This window comes from Argiope bruennichi, chromosome 7, assembly GCF_947563725.1.
Source record: "Argiope bruennichi chromosome 7, qqArgBrue1.1, whole genome shotgun sequence".
NCBI lineage: Eukaryota > Metazoa > Arthropoda > Arachnida > Araneae > Araneidae > Argiope > Argiope bruennichi.
In genome coordinates, this window is record NC_079157.1 from 2,865,827 (window position 1) to 2,883,222 (window position 17,396).

Consider the following 17,396-nt stretch of genomic DNA (forward strand, 5'->3'; position numbering starts at 1 on the left):
TCATAAATTTTATAACGCATTAGTCTGAATCTGATTTAGTGGTCTTCTTGAAAATCAGTTAATTAACTGCTTCATCTTTCGGAAATTCTTTTCAATATAACATATTGTTGAGTAACTTTTACAAGAATATCATTTCGAGTACCGTTGTATTGTGATTGCTTTATTCGAATCCCTATCATCTAAGGGTTTCTACATGATAATAGTTTCTTTTGTGCAGGAAGAAGGGATCCCGTCTTTTTCCTGTTCATATAAACATGCTCGTAAAGATATTCTATTTTTATTATTATTATTATTATTCATTTGTTTCTTTATTTAATTAGCAGTGAAGGCCCTCCAGTATACTATACATTGAACTTATGCTCCAAAATTCCTCAAAATAATAAGCGCCTATAAATTTCCACTCCACGATGCTCTGTCTTTTTTATTCGTTTCATTAAACTGGTCTCGAAAGAAGAAAATGTGTGAGGAGGGGGTGGGGATAGTAGGCTTCGGCGGCATTCTTCAGATTTCATGTGTCCACCCCAACACCTCCAAACACGCGGCGGAACCAACTAATGAATAATGCACCAACACACCTCCGCACCTTCCCCTCATCCGAATTCAACCCCACTCCTTTGACCGCGGGTCAGTGGCGACTTAAAACCCTGGCTAGGACAAGCGATCCCTCTCCGCTCTTCCTCCTTTTGATACTTTTTGCAAGAAAAGAAAAAAAAAACGCTGCTCACACAGAGAGAGAAATAAAAATCATTCATAATATCCCCTCTCGCCATTGGCCATTTTCTGGTACGTGCCCTGACTTGGGTGTTCGGTCATCTAAACCGACCCACTTCGAATAAAATATTCCGACGGCGTTCGGTGAAAGAATGGAGGAGTAGGAAATGGGGGAATGAAATATACGCCCTGGAATCTTAGGTCCTGGACCTGCTATGGTTCGGATCGATGATGGTGTTGCCATTTGAAGGAATCGAATTTAAGATCTATAAATCTCCCATTTTCTTGTATCTAGGCGACTGAGATCTCGAAGTAGTATTTTTTCAGGTTCATAATGTGGTGCTTACGGTTAAATGAGCATCCAAAGAGAGTGTCCATTGCACTTTGTGGGGGGGGGGGACGTTTATAGGCATCTACTCAGAAACCGTTTTGCTGGACAAGTGGAACGCGGATTGCTCCACTATAGACTACCGAATTTTCAGTTTTTCACCCAGACTTCAAAATGAGTTCAAGTAGAATTTTTTAAGAGACTGCCAATAAGAGGAATGAATTCTTGGTTTGAGTATGGGTCACGAGATGAACAATTAGATTTACAAGAGAATCGTTCCACGATTAGCGTCTCAGATGATATAATATGTCTTATGACAAGCCAGAAGTCCATCAATGGACTAGGAGTTAAGGTAAAAGGAAACCGAGGAGTAGGCGGAAGAAAGATAGAGGCTCCTGCTTCCTGCTCATAGCCAGGATTATTAAAGATGATAAACGTAAGTGTATTTTGGCAAAGGATTGCTCTTTGAGGTCGGATTGGTTGCTGGAGGATTTTCCACAAGTTTAACATAAATATTACTAGCTTTCCATACACTAGAAAAACAATCTACCCTTTCAATCATTAGTTGGTGTATTTATATCAGGGGCCGTCTGGTTTCTCTAAAATCCGTTTTATCAATAGCTTCTAGCTTTGCTGAGTCCTTGATAAATGGATTTGAATGCAAGAGAGACTAAATAAGATTAGAATCGTTATTGCGCCAACAAAAACTTGTGCTTGATATGAAAATATAAAATATGAAAAGATAAATATAAAATTCTTACAAATTCGGACAGAAGTTTCAAATGCCTGAATTACAAATTTTGTGAGTGCCTTAAATCTAATGTCTGGATTTAAAATGTATAATAAAATAATTAAAACAAGTGATGGCCTGAAGTGCCATCAACCACAAATTGAATATAAGTCTTGTGTGTCTGGAAATGCCTATTAGTTGCTTCACTTGAAACTCATAAAGTACATCAGGCTTTAATTGCTCAAACTGACGCATTAGTCATCCCTACGATGAGAATGCCAATATTTATGAATTTAGATATCATGGCAAAGTGGAGCATTGAGTTACTATGTCCAATTTAATCTAATCTAAATTAATTTTATTTTAAGAAGATACTTGAAGCTTGATATTTAAAACGCACAGTATTCAAAAGACATTTCAAATACTAGAAGTTATGCTTTTGAAGTTTGCAGTTCAATCGACGCGTAACATCAGTATGCTACCTGGACACCAGCAATCCATAAATATCACCCTTCCAAATGCTATTCATTTGCATTGATTGATTTGAGTTAAGAATCTGATTTCCCTCGAAATTACTTGTATGATTCGTAGCTAAACGGAGAAATCAATAGTTGCTTCAGTCACTTGTAAAAATGCAAATCTTTTCTATTCCTGTATGTTTACATAACATAATCATGATTAACAAAGCTGAAAAGAATTCATATACTTTATAAGAAAAATGCGGAGGGAAAGGTAAGCACAATTTTTAGCTCATAAGTTCGAATTATTTTTATAAACACGTACACGTATTGTTTTTTTCTAAAGCTGATTGAATGATTCATAAAAATAGTTGAATTGATTGATTCATATCGATTCATAAAAAAGGCATGTCAAGTTAATTAAAGAAATGGAAAGAGTAATGAAATTTATAAGGGTATTTATTATATATGAAATTCTTCTCAATAAAGAAAAAGCAACTGCTAATAAAGCAATAATATCGAGCAATATTTGTACAAACTACTTTAAATATTAAAAATGATTGGAAAAAATAACAGTTCTAATCCAATAATATTTCAGAATTTTTAATTTTTTTTACAATACGGATAGCAAAAAATTTCGAAGTTAAGAGAGTTATAAAAATGATTAAGTGCTCAAAAAATTAGTCTGCCATCCCCAGCGACAGAGCTGGTACAGAAGTCTTTCATTCTATTATATTATTCAATTAGGTGTGGATATTTTTCAAATATTTTCCAAAAAATTCATGGTGGAATTCAAAAAATTCATGGTTTAACGAATAGGCCAGTTGAGTTTCCATCGTAAATTAGTCTGTCTATCGTTGCAGGTAGTTTCAGAGCTACATTGCATCAAATTTAAATTTAAAATTTATTTCTAATAAGACAAAACATAATGGGAAAGTCAAGGTGTCTAATATCTTATTTTCGGGAGTGTTCAAAAGTATTTTCCTGTTACTTTATGTTTATCTTCAGTACTTCCATGTTTAAAAAGGATATATTGAAATTTCAGTCTGAATAACCTAAAAATAGTTTGCTACAACTGAAAATTCTTTTAAAACGAAGCAACTGAAATGGTCACCGTCCTTTCCTGCAAAAGGATTTATAACAACTGATTTATAACAATTTTCTGCATTATGATATTCTACAATTATAATTCTAGAAGGAACCTTTTTTAACTAGAAATTGTTTAGTAATGGATTGCAAATTGATATTAATTTCAGAAAAGTTTATTTATTTGATTTGCGATGCGATATTTTATGATTACTCTTAGGAACGTTGTGAATTCCTTTATAAGGTTTTGCTCTCAATTAGCAAACTGGTGGACCTGTCTGAGCTTTAGCAACGATTAGAAGTTGAGCTTGGACTTGTTGGTGAAACTTTTCCATTTTTTTCATTCAATCCAAAGAATCTATGAAGATTCCCCTACACTACAGAGTCTTCTTTGCAGACAACCTAATTTCATTTAATGTCATTAAAGTCAGATTTTTACTTTAAGTGACATCTCTAAGTGCCCCAAGGCCATTTTCCAGAAATAAAGTCAGTATAGAGCAAGGTTCCTCAACAGAAGCTATTATACTTTCTCTTTCATCATAAGTCAATTAAACGCCACAAAAACAATGATTTCCCCATAATTATTATTGTTAGATTATAATTATTGTTAGATTTTGGAAATAAGCTTTGAATGTTATTAAGGAACAGATTTTTTAATGGCATGTTTGATATGCATTTTACCAGTTTTACTAGAATCTTACAATACACTTCACTTAGTTCCAGAATATACACTACTGGTGAAAAGTATTGCAATTCAAGAAATTTCACTTTTTTTCAAGAATAATCCCCCCTTCAAAATAATATTTTTACATTTAAATAGATATATTTTATGTCAATATGTTAAATTAGTCAAAAGGTAAGATATAATTAAGTTATTGAATAAAAAAAAGTTATTTAATTTCAAAAAGAATAAAATACAAACAAAATGTACAGGTTTATCAGTATTGGAATCCATTTCGGTTTCCCGGAATAAAAGGAAGTAAAGAAAAAAATGTAAAGTTTTTTTTTATATATATATATAAGAAAAGATAATAAAACTGAACTGAAAAACATTAATATCTGGTTGGGCCGCCTCTGGCTTCTATCACAGCAGCCACTCTGTTAGGTATGGAATCCACAAGGATTTGCATCACTTCTTTCGGTATTTCATGGTGCCAAACTTTATTGTTTCCTGAAGTTCTCATTTTGTTCTGGTATCATTCTCAGTTATTATTTTTTTCCATTTTACTCCATAAATTCTCAATGGGGTTTAAATCTGCTGAGTTTCCTGCCAAGCTAGAACATTCATGCCATTTTTGGAAAATGTAGCCTTAACCTAAAATAAGGAATGTTTCGATTTAGAGGTCAGAACTGAACTGAAATGAAATTTAAAATTAATTGTAAAGCTTGTCTTAGCTTTTCGATGTATGGCAGGGTGCTAGATCTTGCTGAAATTTCCATCTCTGGTTCCGGAACATGTCACGAGCACTACGAAGCAGCTGATCTTTCAGCACATCAACATACTTGTCACCATTCATAGTTCCCTGTACAAAATGAAGCCATCCAGTTGACTGATATGACATGAACCCCTACACCATTATGCTTTCGAGGTCCCCTTTTGCTTTACGCCAAACGTGGCCAGGCTTGTCAGACATTAAAGAAAAGCGACTTTTATCGCTGAATATAGTTTGTTTTATAACCAAATACTCCAATTTTTGTGCACCTTGGCCCACTCCAATCGCTTTTTCCGCAATGCTTTCGTCAGTAATGGGTTTTTCTAGGTACTTGTGCCTCCTGTGAACTTTTTTGGGACTGACAATGAAAGACGTAGATTCATTCCCTTCTCTTGCAAATGTAGGAGAACTTGCAAATCTATTCTTACGGCATAATCGTGTCAATATAGCATCAGCACGCTTAGAAGAAAACTTATGACGACCACTTCTAGGCCTTTTATCTACGATTCCTTTGGTTTTGAATCTCTTTATAAGACGTGAATCTCTTTATGAGACAGTCGACTCACTGCTGAAGCACCGATGACAATCCTAACATTTGAAATGTTTTTTTATGCATTAAAGTAACAGCCTGGGGCTTCTCACAAGTTAATTCACACATTTTAAAAAGAAATGAACAATTTAAATTGAAAAGCAATGCACAGCGGAAGCACTTCGACAGCGCAGCAAACAAAATGAAATCCTTCGTAGTCGGAGCAATTTTAAAATAAACTACTGGAATGACGCAATTGTTGCAGACGATGGCTTCACAATGGATGCCGCAATAGCTTAAAACTTCTCCACCACAATTATACAAGAAAATATCACTTTAAATGAAAAAATATTAATTTTGGGGGCTTATTCTTGGAAAAAACATGAAATTCTCAAACATGCAATACTTTTGACCAGTAGTGTACACAGTAGATCTCGTATAATATGCGCTTCTGTATCCTCATCCATTTGAAAGATTTCCATATTCCGGTCTCAATCTTCCAGGCCAATTAAAAATGGAAAAATTATGAAGCTTTTTTTCCCGCATTGTTTTGATTTCTATTTTGTACATTTTTTTTTATACATAAGTAGACCAAAAGTAATTTTGATTTCAGTATGAATTTTTCTATAAGCTGTGTATATAAACACAAGAACTTCCGAAACTAGTTAAGATTTGTCATATAACATGTGCTAGAATTACAAAGAGAATACGTGTTTATATGTCAATAAATAAAAATTAAAAAAACACAGACAAAATTAAATTATAGTGAGTAAATAAGAAACGGGATACTTTACTATAACTGTTCTTATTTCCTTTTCGTCCTTACTATGTAGACAAATCTACCAGGTTTCTATTTTTGTTGCTATTCAGTTTTTTTGTGTGTGTTTTAAGGTGTCGCTTATCAAATCAGAAATAGTAAGTCTTCTCTGTTATTAATTTATGGTAATTGCAATTCTAAGTCTCTTCATTGTGTTAACATCGTCACGGACATAGAGTTTCCTGGCGATGAAACTCTACGTCCTCTCTAACGCAAAAGTCGACGATTCCTTCTTATTTTTCTTAATCAACAGATATTTCCTTCTGAGAGGTCGGAGCACGAGCAAAGACACAAGAAGGAAACTGCTTTTCTAAAGCTACCCGAAAGGCGGAACTCGCCGTTGTCCAGGTTACTTGCATTGATTAGAACCCATCCCCCCTCCCTTTCCCGCAAAATCAAAGAGCTCGCCCCCTCTTCCTTCTCCGCTCCATCAGCCAATTACGTCCTGTCTCGCTTAAATTAATTCATTCAGGAATCCGTCAAGAACTCCTGGACTCCCGGATACCAGATTCGATTGAACAGAAGAATTGCCGGACAACAAGGAATGAAAGTTCTAAGTTCACTTCCTGGATCTAGGGAAAAAGAATTCTTAATTTAAATATTTAAGAATTCTGCACTGTTTGCCAAAAGCTCGTCCGGATTGGAGATCACTGTTTTTGATTCTTATTCGTGTTTAGAATAGATATATTAATGTCCATTTTCGAAGAAGCGCCAGGGCTCTTTGATGACAAGCTACGCCATTTTCAACTGTAACCAGATAATAAGGACTATCCATGAATTGGCATCTTCCCTCTCCAGAAAGACACTAGTGGGAAAACATCTGAGTTTCGTCTTCAAATGTAACATGTTTTAGGCTTAAAAAAGCTAGGGATCTTAGGCGGAATGGACTTTCAAATGAATCCTTGCGGTCCTGAGGCTGCCGTGGCTAGGGTTTTTGTCCAAATGAAGTATTGGCCCCCCTATGAGATGAGGATTGCAGACGAGCAAATTATACAAAGCCAATAAAATTAAAACTTTATTCATAGAATTATCAGATAAAAAATATGAATTGAAAATTCTGTAAATTTTTCAAAATCAGATATATTAGATATTCGAATAACGGATCAGAGTTAGTTCTTAAAATGAGGACTGCATAAAAAAGATTGCAGTAGTTCCTATTGAGAGTACTCTTTTGACTAAAATATGATATTATTTGCAACTAGTTGGCTCACTTTGCAATACTGAGAGGGATTATGTATTTCCGCATCACATTTCATCGCGCATACGAAGTCAACAGACAAAATCATTTGTTTATTGCACGCACGGCATGAACGTCTAATGCTCCTTCAGTGAAGCAGATTTAAATTTAAAGAAAAAAAAATTCTCAAGAAGTGCCCAATGAAACAAAGAGAGAAGCAAATTTTCCTCAGGATGATAAGCTTTCTTTCACACTCTTAGAGTGATACGATTGATGAATATAGGATACGTGCCAAAGACGGGTTTGCACCAGTATAGAGCTTATTATATTTTAAACTTTTCCAGACTTCCCAGGACACGGGCTAATTCTAATTTTTTCAAGGTGTTGCAGTCCACACAATGACATTGGTTTACAGTGCTTATTATAATGAGAGGTATGGAATATATATTTACCTACATAACTACAAACATAATAATAATAGCAAGATACAAACGCAATAATACTAGCCACAAATATAATATCATATGATGCATTTAATATCAAACAATTCAATATATATTAAAAGATAAATCAATTTCATCTAAAGTTAGTTCTCGTACTTATAAATAGTAGAAGACTTAGTCTGCATACCAAACTTGAATATCTCGGTATATGATTAAGTGCTAATTTTGCCCTGGATTCCAAGGGGTCGTCTGTGAGACGGGAACGATATGTTGTCTTAATTATATTCATCGTTGAAAATGCAGATTCACACACGTAGGCAGAGCCAAAGAACGGTGTTGAATTATATGCAACTTTTTTTAGGATACTTTACTTCGACCATTAGATTCCAAAAATTATTCTTAGGTATTGAACTACGTTCTTTTAAAATTATATTATTTTGAAGGAAGGAAAACTTTGTTTTCCTCAAGATATAAAAAGAATAAAACGTTCCATAAATATGTTTCTTTTAGTATGCGCGTCTTAGGTCTTAGTAAAGGCAAACACCCTTAAATGTCTTGGTGGTCAACAGGTTGATCACGATCGGCTTAATGCCTACCCCTGCCTTTAACAAAAATTAAAATTTTGCTGGCAAAAAATATACTCTGCAGAATAAAAAAGACAATAGGTAGCATATACTGGGGGCAAAAAGAAAACAGGGGGAAAAAAGGAAAATTATAAAAAATAAAAATAAATAAATAAAAATGAAAAATTAAGATGAAAAAATGACAAAAAGGAAAAAAAGAGAGAATAAAAGACGTAAACTTAAAAAAAAGAAAAGGAACTAAAATTATAACATTTAATAATAGAAAAAAAAGAAAGAAAGTAAAAAAAAGAAACAAATACAATTCACTGCTGTTAAAAATTGAAGACGGTTCAGACCAAGCAGAGTTCGCATTTAAACAACAACTGAGCGCAGACAACAATACAGCTCGCTAAATAAAGAACAAACCTTGAACACCTGAGAGAAGTTGGAAAGTTCGCTTGTAATAAATTAAATAACAATAAGACTTTCAATGAAAAAGTTGAAAAATATTCGTGAATCGTCGTGAAAAACGAAGTTCAAAATGTTTTTTGCTTCAGATGTTTGAGGACCTTCAAAAGGAAAGCGAAATTCCTGCAAACGTACAAAAGAGTGTGGTAGAAAAAGGAAGGGAAGTTTGGAATTTATTTTATGAGTAAATATGTCTGACGAATGATAGCATTTCGCTGAAACGCGTCAAAATGAACAACACAGAACACAAAATAGTTAAAAAATAAAAATAAAAATAATTTTCATCTTAATTTCAAGAGAGAATTTTGGCCGCAAAAGCGGGCAAATAAAACACATAAATATTCAATTGAATTCATAATTTTAAAGAAAATAAGAAAGAAGGTGAACGAAATGATAAATCATATTTTAATAATCACATAGATTTTCTATGAGAGAATTTTCAAAATTTTAATTTTATTTTTAATTAATTAATCAATTTATTTATTAAACATTTTCCCCGGTATCCTTGGGCTATATTATCAAAAACTATTTTACACAATCCTAAAATTAAAAAAAATGTATAATTGCAGCGATGCAGTATCACTATAATACAATTTTTTCTTACATTCAATAATTTTTAAAAAATATTTTAAGTATATTTTACAATACATTTTATCATTTTACTTACTGTATTTACACAATATAATTATAATATAACTATAATTAAGAGTAAAGTTTGCTATAATTACAATATTAAAATGCTTGACGAAATGTTCGAAGCTTCTTCCATTTTTTCCCCTCCCTTCTGCCTTTCATAGAGTATCAATTTTTTTCATCTTTAGTCATTTATTCCCTTATATAGAGTGTCCTAAAGGGTCGCTTACAAACATTGAGGAAAGACCAGGCATAAAGAAATAAGTCATTTCTACAATAGAATACAGTGGCGTTTTTTGTCAGCGAATTAAATAACCTTCAATAACAACGTTAAAAGTCTTAATTCCTTTATTGAATGAAAGGCGTTTACATACATGAGGAAGCGCCGACGGCCAACTCTTTCGGAGATTTCAAAAGATTCTACCTTTTAGATGTTAAACCTGCAGACGCCATTTTATTTTTCTTGCTCTTTGCGTTTTGTCACTATCGTGCTCATTTTGATTCGGACTGCCGCGAAGAGTATTTGAATGGATTTCATTCAAAATGTGACAAGAACATAAACTGCGAATGCGGCACTCAATCGAAATATCAAATTTCATCCCTCCGTCTCAAAACGCCGAATTCACTCACAAACAGAAATGTGGTTCCCGGCCCGAGGAGATCTGAAGCATGAAGATTCAACAAAATCGATAGTTCGTACTTTTTGACGTTTGCAGCACTTCCTCGATTAATATTTTGTATACGAGAAAGAGAAGAAACTTTGCGAATAACAGAAAAAGAAAGCGACATCTGACCTATGGATCTCCCTCAGTTAAAAATGTTTGCAACCATTACATTCTGTTCAAGTTGCAATTTATTTACAGAAGCAGCAGTTCAAAGCATATTAAAATATATAAAATGTTCAAAGTAATATCCTTAGAAATTCTTGATGAATAAAAAAATTGTAAATTTTCTATTGTACAATAACAGATTTGTTATTTTTCAATAAATTGTTAAATGCAAATGCAAGTAAGTTTCACTCGATTCATTTTCCTATAAATGACCATTTTTGTTCGATTGCTATTATGCGAATGAATACAGAGTGGAAACAACAACATTTTGGAGGAACCAACATTTCTGGAGGATTTCATGATATAGTGGCATTTAGTATTAGACACTCTTTTGTTTACTTAATGATTTTTTCTTTAAATTTTTATCCTGATTATACATATCTTAAAGTATAAAACAAAATGTATTCTAGTTTACAAATGAGCTACGGACATACACATTTATTGGAAATGAATAAGATCTTACATATTCGCTTATTATTTTCTATTGTCTAATAAATACGCAGACCAGATATTAGTTTATAACTATTCTGCAAAATATTTGTTACGATTAAATCAGTGGAATATAGAAAATAGACCCCTTTCATTATTTACTTAGTCATTATTTACCAGAACACCTTTTGTTGCATATAAGATAATATTATGCTGAAAGTCAATAACGCACAAGATCAGTTTACTTATTGGATCGGGGATATACATGGTGCCCACTCTGTCTTGACCTAATATCTCGTATCTTAACATTAAAAGATAGACATATAATTCCATTTTGAAAAATGCTTGAAACAGCGGAAGAGGTATTTCAGTTGTGTGATTCAATAAAAACATTTCTGAAAGATTTAAGAATTTTAATTTTTTTGATACTGTCATTCAGTTTTATCAAGCATATATAGGGAAAATAGTTTTGATGCGCTAAAACATATGATAAAAAATCAATTGTTTTTAATTAAAATGGATCAGTTATAGCTGTTTAGTATGAAAAGGGGATACGTACAAATTTATTCTAAGAAATAATTTGAAAAAATAAAACGTTTGTATACACTTTAAAAAGTTATTATAATTTTTTAATTAGTTTATGCGTTTCAATCCATATTATGAAACAAATGTTCATCTTTTACATAAATAATAATATAAATATAATACAACTTCTTCAATAAAAAATATGATATAGAAACCGCGTCATTTTATAATAAAATAATATTCAAAATGCGATGAATGATTAATATCAATGATTCTTTACACTTGAAATATAAAAATAACTTCACCGCAATATTGATAGAAATGACTTCCTTCTGAAAATATTTCATAATACGCGCAAAACAAATTCGTCTTGTACGGTATTCAATACAGGTGGCATAACAAATTTACATATCAAAATAATAAATTTCATCAAACCTACTCGCATTGTGGATTCTTTTTCTTATAACAATATATTTTAAGTAATCACAAAGGTATTAATGTAATGAATTTGGATTAGTCATTGCAGTCGCCGTTAACATGACCTCTGCATCGAACAGATGAAATTTCCAAATGTGCTAGTATGTAAAGTACGTCTCTCAAAGACATGTGGAAATAAGATTCTTGACACATTTCAGAGCAAAACAAATTTATCCAAATAATTGGATGACGGTTCAATTAAAATAGCCGCATACGTAGCAGTCGTCAAAACATCATCAAAGAAGAATAGGTCGATCAAAGAATACTTGCATATTTCGTGCTAAATATTTATAGACCAACTCCTTTGGTGCTTGTTTTGGGGTTTGTTTATGAAAATAATCTTGCTTCCAAAAGTGACTGAAATCAATGTTAACACATCCTTCGCTTGTAAATGGACGCTCCAAAAATCCACAAAATTTTATTCATAAAAATTGAATATCTGTTATGTTTATTTAAAACGAAACTGTAAAGATAATAATGTCATTATGGTCTCTTGGTGATAGCTCATATCTTAATATTGTACGATATGCAAAAATGATGATCGAAACGTAGTTTTGGTCTGTTGGTGATGGCTCATTTCTCAATATTGTGCGATACAAAACAGTAAACGCCATTTTGGTCTCTTGGTAGTGGCTCATTTCTCAATATTGTGCGATATGAATATGCCCAATATTTGCATAAATTTATCATTCTTGCGATACTGAATATGCGCAAGCTCTGCTGATTTTTCGTAATCTACTTTTAGGATGAGAGAGGGAAAAACCGAAAACATTTCCATCGGATTTGCGAAGAGTTGATTCAATCGAATGCCTAATCCTAGCGGAAATTCCCACACAGTCACTTTTTCAGAAACGATCAACACATCTAAAGATGGTATTATAGATGAATGTCCTTTATCAAGAAAATGTAATACATAATAACTTGCAGCCTCTGGTATATCTCGACTACATTGTTTGTAAAGCATGCCGTGTTTTTCAATGCTGGTTATTTATAAACATTCTGGAATTGTTAGCATTTGACGGTAAACTGATACATTCAAAATTATATAAGTTCATTTGGTTTTTTAGCCTGCTGTGCATTCACACAAAATGTAAATAACAGAAACAAAAGTGTTAACATTTTAAATTTTTAAAAAATAACTCCAATGAAAAAAAATGAGTTTCTGATGTAAATGAAAATATAAATTTTGTATCATACAAAAAATATTTAAATGCTCGTTTGTCCGTTGATTGTTGGTTTGCAATCTATTAGATGTTAATTTATTTTGGATTTAGAAATGTAAGCATTTTCTCTTCTAATTTTTCCCTTAATGAGCGGTTATGTTTCCTTACTTTCTTTGATAATATCACAGATTTCACATTCGTAAATAAAAAGTGTCAATTGCTTGCTTAATGGAGTGTCAATTGTTTGCTTAATTGAGTGCAAAAATTAATTGTTGTCCTGTGAAATACAAGGTCTGTAATTATTTAAGTAAAATGACTAAAAGATAAGATAATAATGTAGATGAAAAGATTGGTTAAAAATAGTAATATATTGAAGTTATTTTTAAAGCTATAATTCATCAAGAAAATTATTTGAAGAAAATCTACAACACAGTCCCTTAATTAACAACACAACAATCACAAATTTCGGCTTCAAAATAACCCCTTAAGATGTCTCTCAAAGCCGTGAATTTCACTGCACAATTTGTCTGAAATAATGATTTTCAATGCTTCATCATTCGATTTTCAGTCGCCGAAGAATGGAATGCAGTTTTAAAAATAATTTATTATTTATTAAACTAATTAGTTAATAGTAAAATTTATATTTACTGAATTACTGTATAAAAAGATGGCGTGTGATTTTGGAAATAAAATTTATTAAATATCATAAAATAGCAACTTAAAGTATGAGAATCATCAAAGTTATTTTTTGTGAGCTAATAGTATGATATAAAAATATTTTGCTTTGTACTGTATTTTGACTGGGAAAATATTCCCAAATAAAAAAGGAAAAAAAAAAATTAACTAACAAAGCAGCTCTATTGCACAGAATGGTGAGGTTTCTACAGTACTTGATACTAAATGTACGGAAAAGCGTATTTATAGAACAATGAGGAGTGAATTTCATCAATGTTTATTTATCATGAGATAATTAAGAAAAATTATGAAATTGTCTTTAGGCCATATAGTGAAGGAAAATGTGTCACTATTGTCTGTGAATGAAAATTTTCAAGATATAAATTTTCAACTGAAAAAACATTGTGTTTTTATCTTTCTTTTTGTGAAATGTTTTTAAGTTTAATGAAAGTCAAGTAGTTTAAAATTTATGCCAGCTGATAAAAAAAATAAAATCCACCATTACAGCTTTTAAAATATAACCCTGCATAAAATGAAGAAAAAAATGACGTATGTTCAAACCATTTCAAAGATACTAACAGGTGCTCAGATATAATCATATTCAAAAATTAATTAAAATTGATGCTGCTTCATTTTTGTGAAACATTTTATTTCCTCATTATGACAAATTATGTGCTCTTAATGATTAAAAGGTCATTTTAATTCAGCTTACATCTCTATTTAAAGCATTATGCATATCGTAGACAAAAATCCACATTTTTTTTTTTTTTTTTAATGAAATGGCAAAATTAGGATTTGTATACTACCAAAGTTCGGGTCTCACAAAGCTAAAAAACTAATAATTTGAGTATATTTCTTTAATTGTTCTATTTCATATCAGAAAATTTACGAATTCGTATCAGTACAATTTAAAAATTCATTACTCCACTCTGCTAAATACTCTAAATAATTTTACTTTATCACAAACGTTTTGCGTATTGTAAAACATTGTGATACACAAGACTCGAAGGACAATTTGGAAATTATTTTTTAAATAAATATTTGAACTAGTATCGTGTAGAGAAATTTTAAGAATAGCATCATATCAAAACTCATAAAATATTTTATCCATAAAAATGCACAGGAAAAAAAAACAGGAAAGTGGCAATGCGAACAGAAGTCAATAATGGAGCAGTATTAATAGCAGGAAGCAAAAGAGCAAAACTGTTGTAAAAAATACATATTTCCTTCCATATTACACTTGCTTATGTTGGTGAAATGAATGAAACTTTTAGGTAAAATGCATGAAATAAATAATAATAACTGTGACAAATTAAATATCTCTATTTTATCAACTTAGACACCATACAAAGTATCAAAAGCCATTGAAATTTAGTTATTATAAAGATATTAAAATATCGTTTCCAAAAAACACTATCCAGACATGAATGAGAAGAATTTAAAAAAAAAATGATGAAAATAAATAAAAGGAATTTTTAGATCTTGGAAATAAATATCTCGACCACCGAATTTAGATATAACTGCATCTAAAGTATTAATTGCACAAATATTTTTCTGGATATAAATGTGAGGAATATAAAAGAATAACAAATCAATTTAGAGCTATGCTTAATTCAAATTTTTAAGAAATGAAATAATTAAACAAACAAGAAATTTCAATAAAACTCCATTTAAAAAGTCATAAAATAGTGTATGCCGATAATATAAATTAGGAAGTGAAGAGAGAGGACAACAAAAAAAGTCAGTAAATTCAGAATATGAATCACGAAAACAAATCAAATTCATCAACTACTGAATTCGAATGAAATGGCAATTTAAATTTGTTGGTACTGATAATACTAATCAGGATGTATAGAAGAGATACAAAAACACATAAAATCATTTAGAAATTCTAGTAGTGGCAGTGTTTCAATCCTAAGAATTAAAAAAAAAAATGAAAATATTATGTTTCTATCCACAGCTTATATGACACATATTGAAGTCGTATTCAATAGTATTAAAAATTAGGAACCAAATTCTTTCATTCTCCATGCATAACTTTAATTGCTCACAGACGGGATCGTTTTTCCAGGGGAATCAAAACTGAAGTGTTGGATGTAAATTGGAACATCCTCTCGCACGTTGTGATTCACGGCTCTTATTAAGAGTCGTAAAACCGCTCCTGCGGGAGCCACTCGAGATGCTGGGAGGAGGGGGGGGGGTCTGTCGAATGACCACAATCAGCCGGCAGAGAACGCACCCAACCGCTACAGCAAGCAGAGCTCAATCGATAGAGTACCAAAAATGCGTTCCAATACTCACCCTTGTCTGAGCGGGCACTTCGCACATCGCTTCAAGCACCCACATCCATGATTTTCGAAGGGCAGGAGGCTGGAGTATCCCGATCTGTACCACCACATGTACACAGGTGTGCGGTCAAAAAACGTAACACCACGACCTCTTTCTCAATCCAAATCCATCGTCGCCATGTTGTTGGTTAGGTAAAACTGAAAAGATTATTTTTTTAATTTTTTGTGTCCCTTTTCCTTCTTATCTTTCCGAGGGCGGCATCTAGAGGGCGCTCGTGTAGACCATCTGCCGGTATCCCCGAATGGATTTTTGTTGTGGTAGTGCCGGAGAAAAAAACTATACAGGTTTAGGGTCTGGATCCGGATTGGATGCTGGCGATACGGCTCGAGATCATTCGCTCCAGTTTGGCGACGAATTTGGCGTTGTGACTTTTATTATTTTGTAAAGGAAAATGGACAGGGCCTGTAGAATGCGAAACGAGCGAGAGGGGCGATGCGACCAGCTGACGAGCAGTTCACTTCTGTTATAGGGGGCGCTGGTATTCGGAATTGGCGGTGGGAGGGATGGAATAGTGGAAGAGCTGAACTGTAAAAGCGGGCAGCAAAAACTGCTTGACTGCGCTGAATCGTGGAAAAGGAATTAGCAGACAGATCTAAGCTTTTACAGAGACTTTTTTTTTTCTTCCGCTTAAGAAAAAGCAGTTACATAATCAAACGTCAAATAGGATAAAGTAATTCCAATATACGAGGCGCATCTATGACAATGCTCGAAGGAAATTACCAGCAGTAAATAAAGTAAATGAAAAAGTTTCAAGCGGAAAAAAAAAAGATATTGATGAAACTACTTATTTGAAAATGACTTCCGGCTTATATTTTTATAGCTCAGGAGATAACATCACAGATTTAAATAAAAAGAATATTAATTAAAGAAAGACCTTGACACAAATAATAATTTAAAATTAATTGTCTTTTAAGTTCCTTACAGTATAAAATTTTTAAATTTATGCAGTATCAAATTTAGTTATAATTCAAAAATAATTTTAGTTTCAAAGTATTATTGTAATTTTAACTATTAACTTAGTTAATTATTATAGTAGAAAATTTTAATTTATGCTGTTTCTCAAAGGTTATACTTCATAATAATATCATAAATTTCTTTGCTTCGTCGTGCAATTCAGTTTTCATTTTTACTTCCAAAGGAACAATAAATATACTTCTGAAAAAATTATGTAGATTTAGTTTTATATAATTCATCCGCCCTTTGAATCATATTGAATAAAATATATTTAACACTCCAACTTTTAAATTTAAAGAAAATCTTTCCAATTTCTGTTACCAGATCTGACCGAGTCGTGAGAAATATCATTATTTTAGAACAATCAATAATTTCGATACTTTAGGCCAATTAAATTTGAAGAAACGCCGGTCACTGATTAGCATATCTTCTTCAAAATGGTCAATGGAGTGATCTCAAAATCTTGCGTTTTTATACAATAGTGATATTCAAATTTTTATAACTCGAATCAGTTTTTTGTCGCAAAAACTTTTTTATTAGAGTTTCCAGAATGTTTTATTAAATAGGACACATGGGACAAATAGTCTATATATAAAAAAAAATGAAATTTTGATATTT

The 17,396-nt window shown here is 32.1% G+C and overlaps 1 protein-coding gene across 1 annotated transcript in view; it reads right to left on the reverse strand.

The window, feature by feature from the left end:
- Positions 1-16,121, reverse strand: part of LOC129976617 (unconventional myosin-Ia-like) — a 310,401-nt gene extending 294,280 nt beyond the window's left edge. Inside the window, exon 1 of the mRNA XM_056090265.1 lies at positions 15,777-16,121. The gene's annotated coding sequence lies outside the window, so the exon portion shown is untranslated. The remainder of the gene's footprint in view (positions 1-15,776) is intronic.
- Between the last annotated feature and the right edge of the window lie 1,275 nt (positions 16,122-17,396).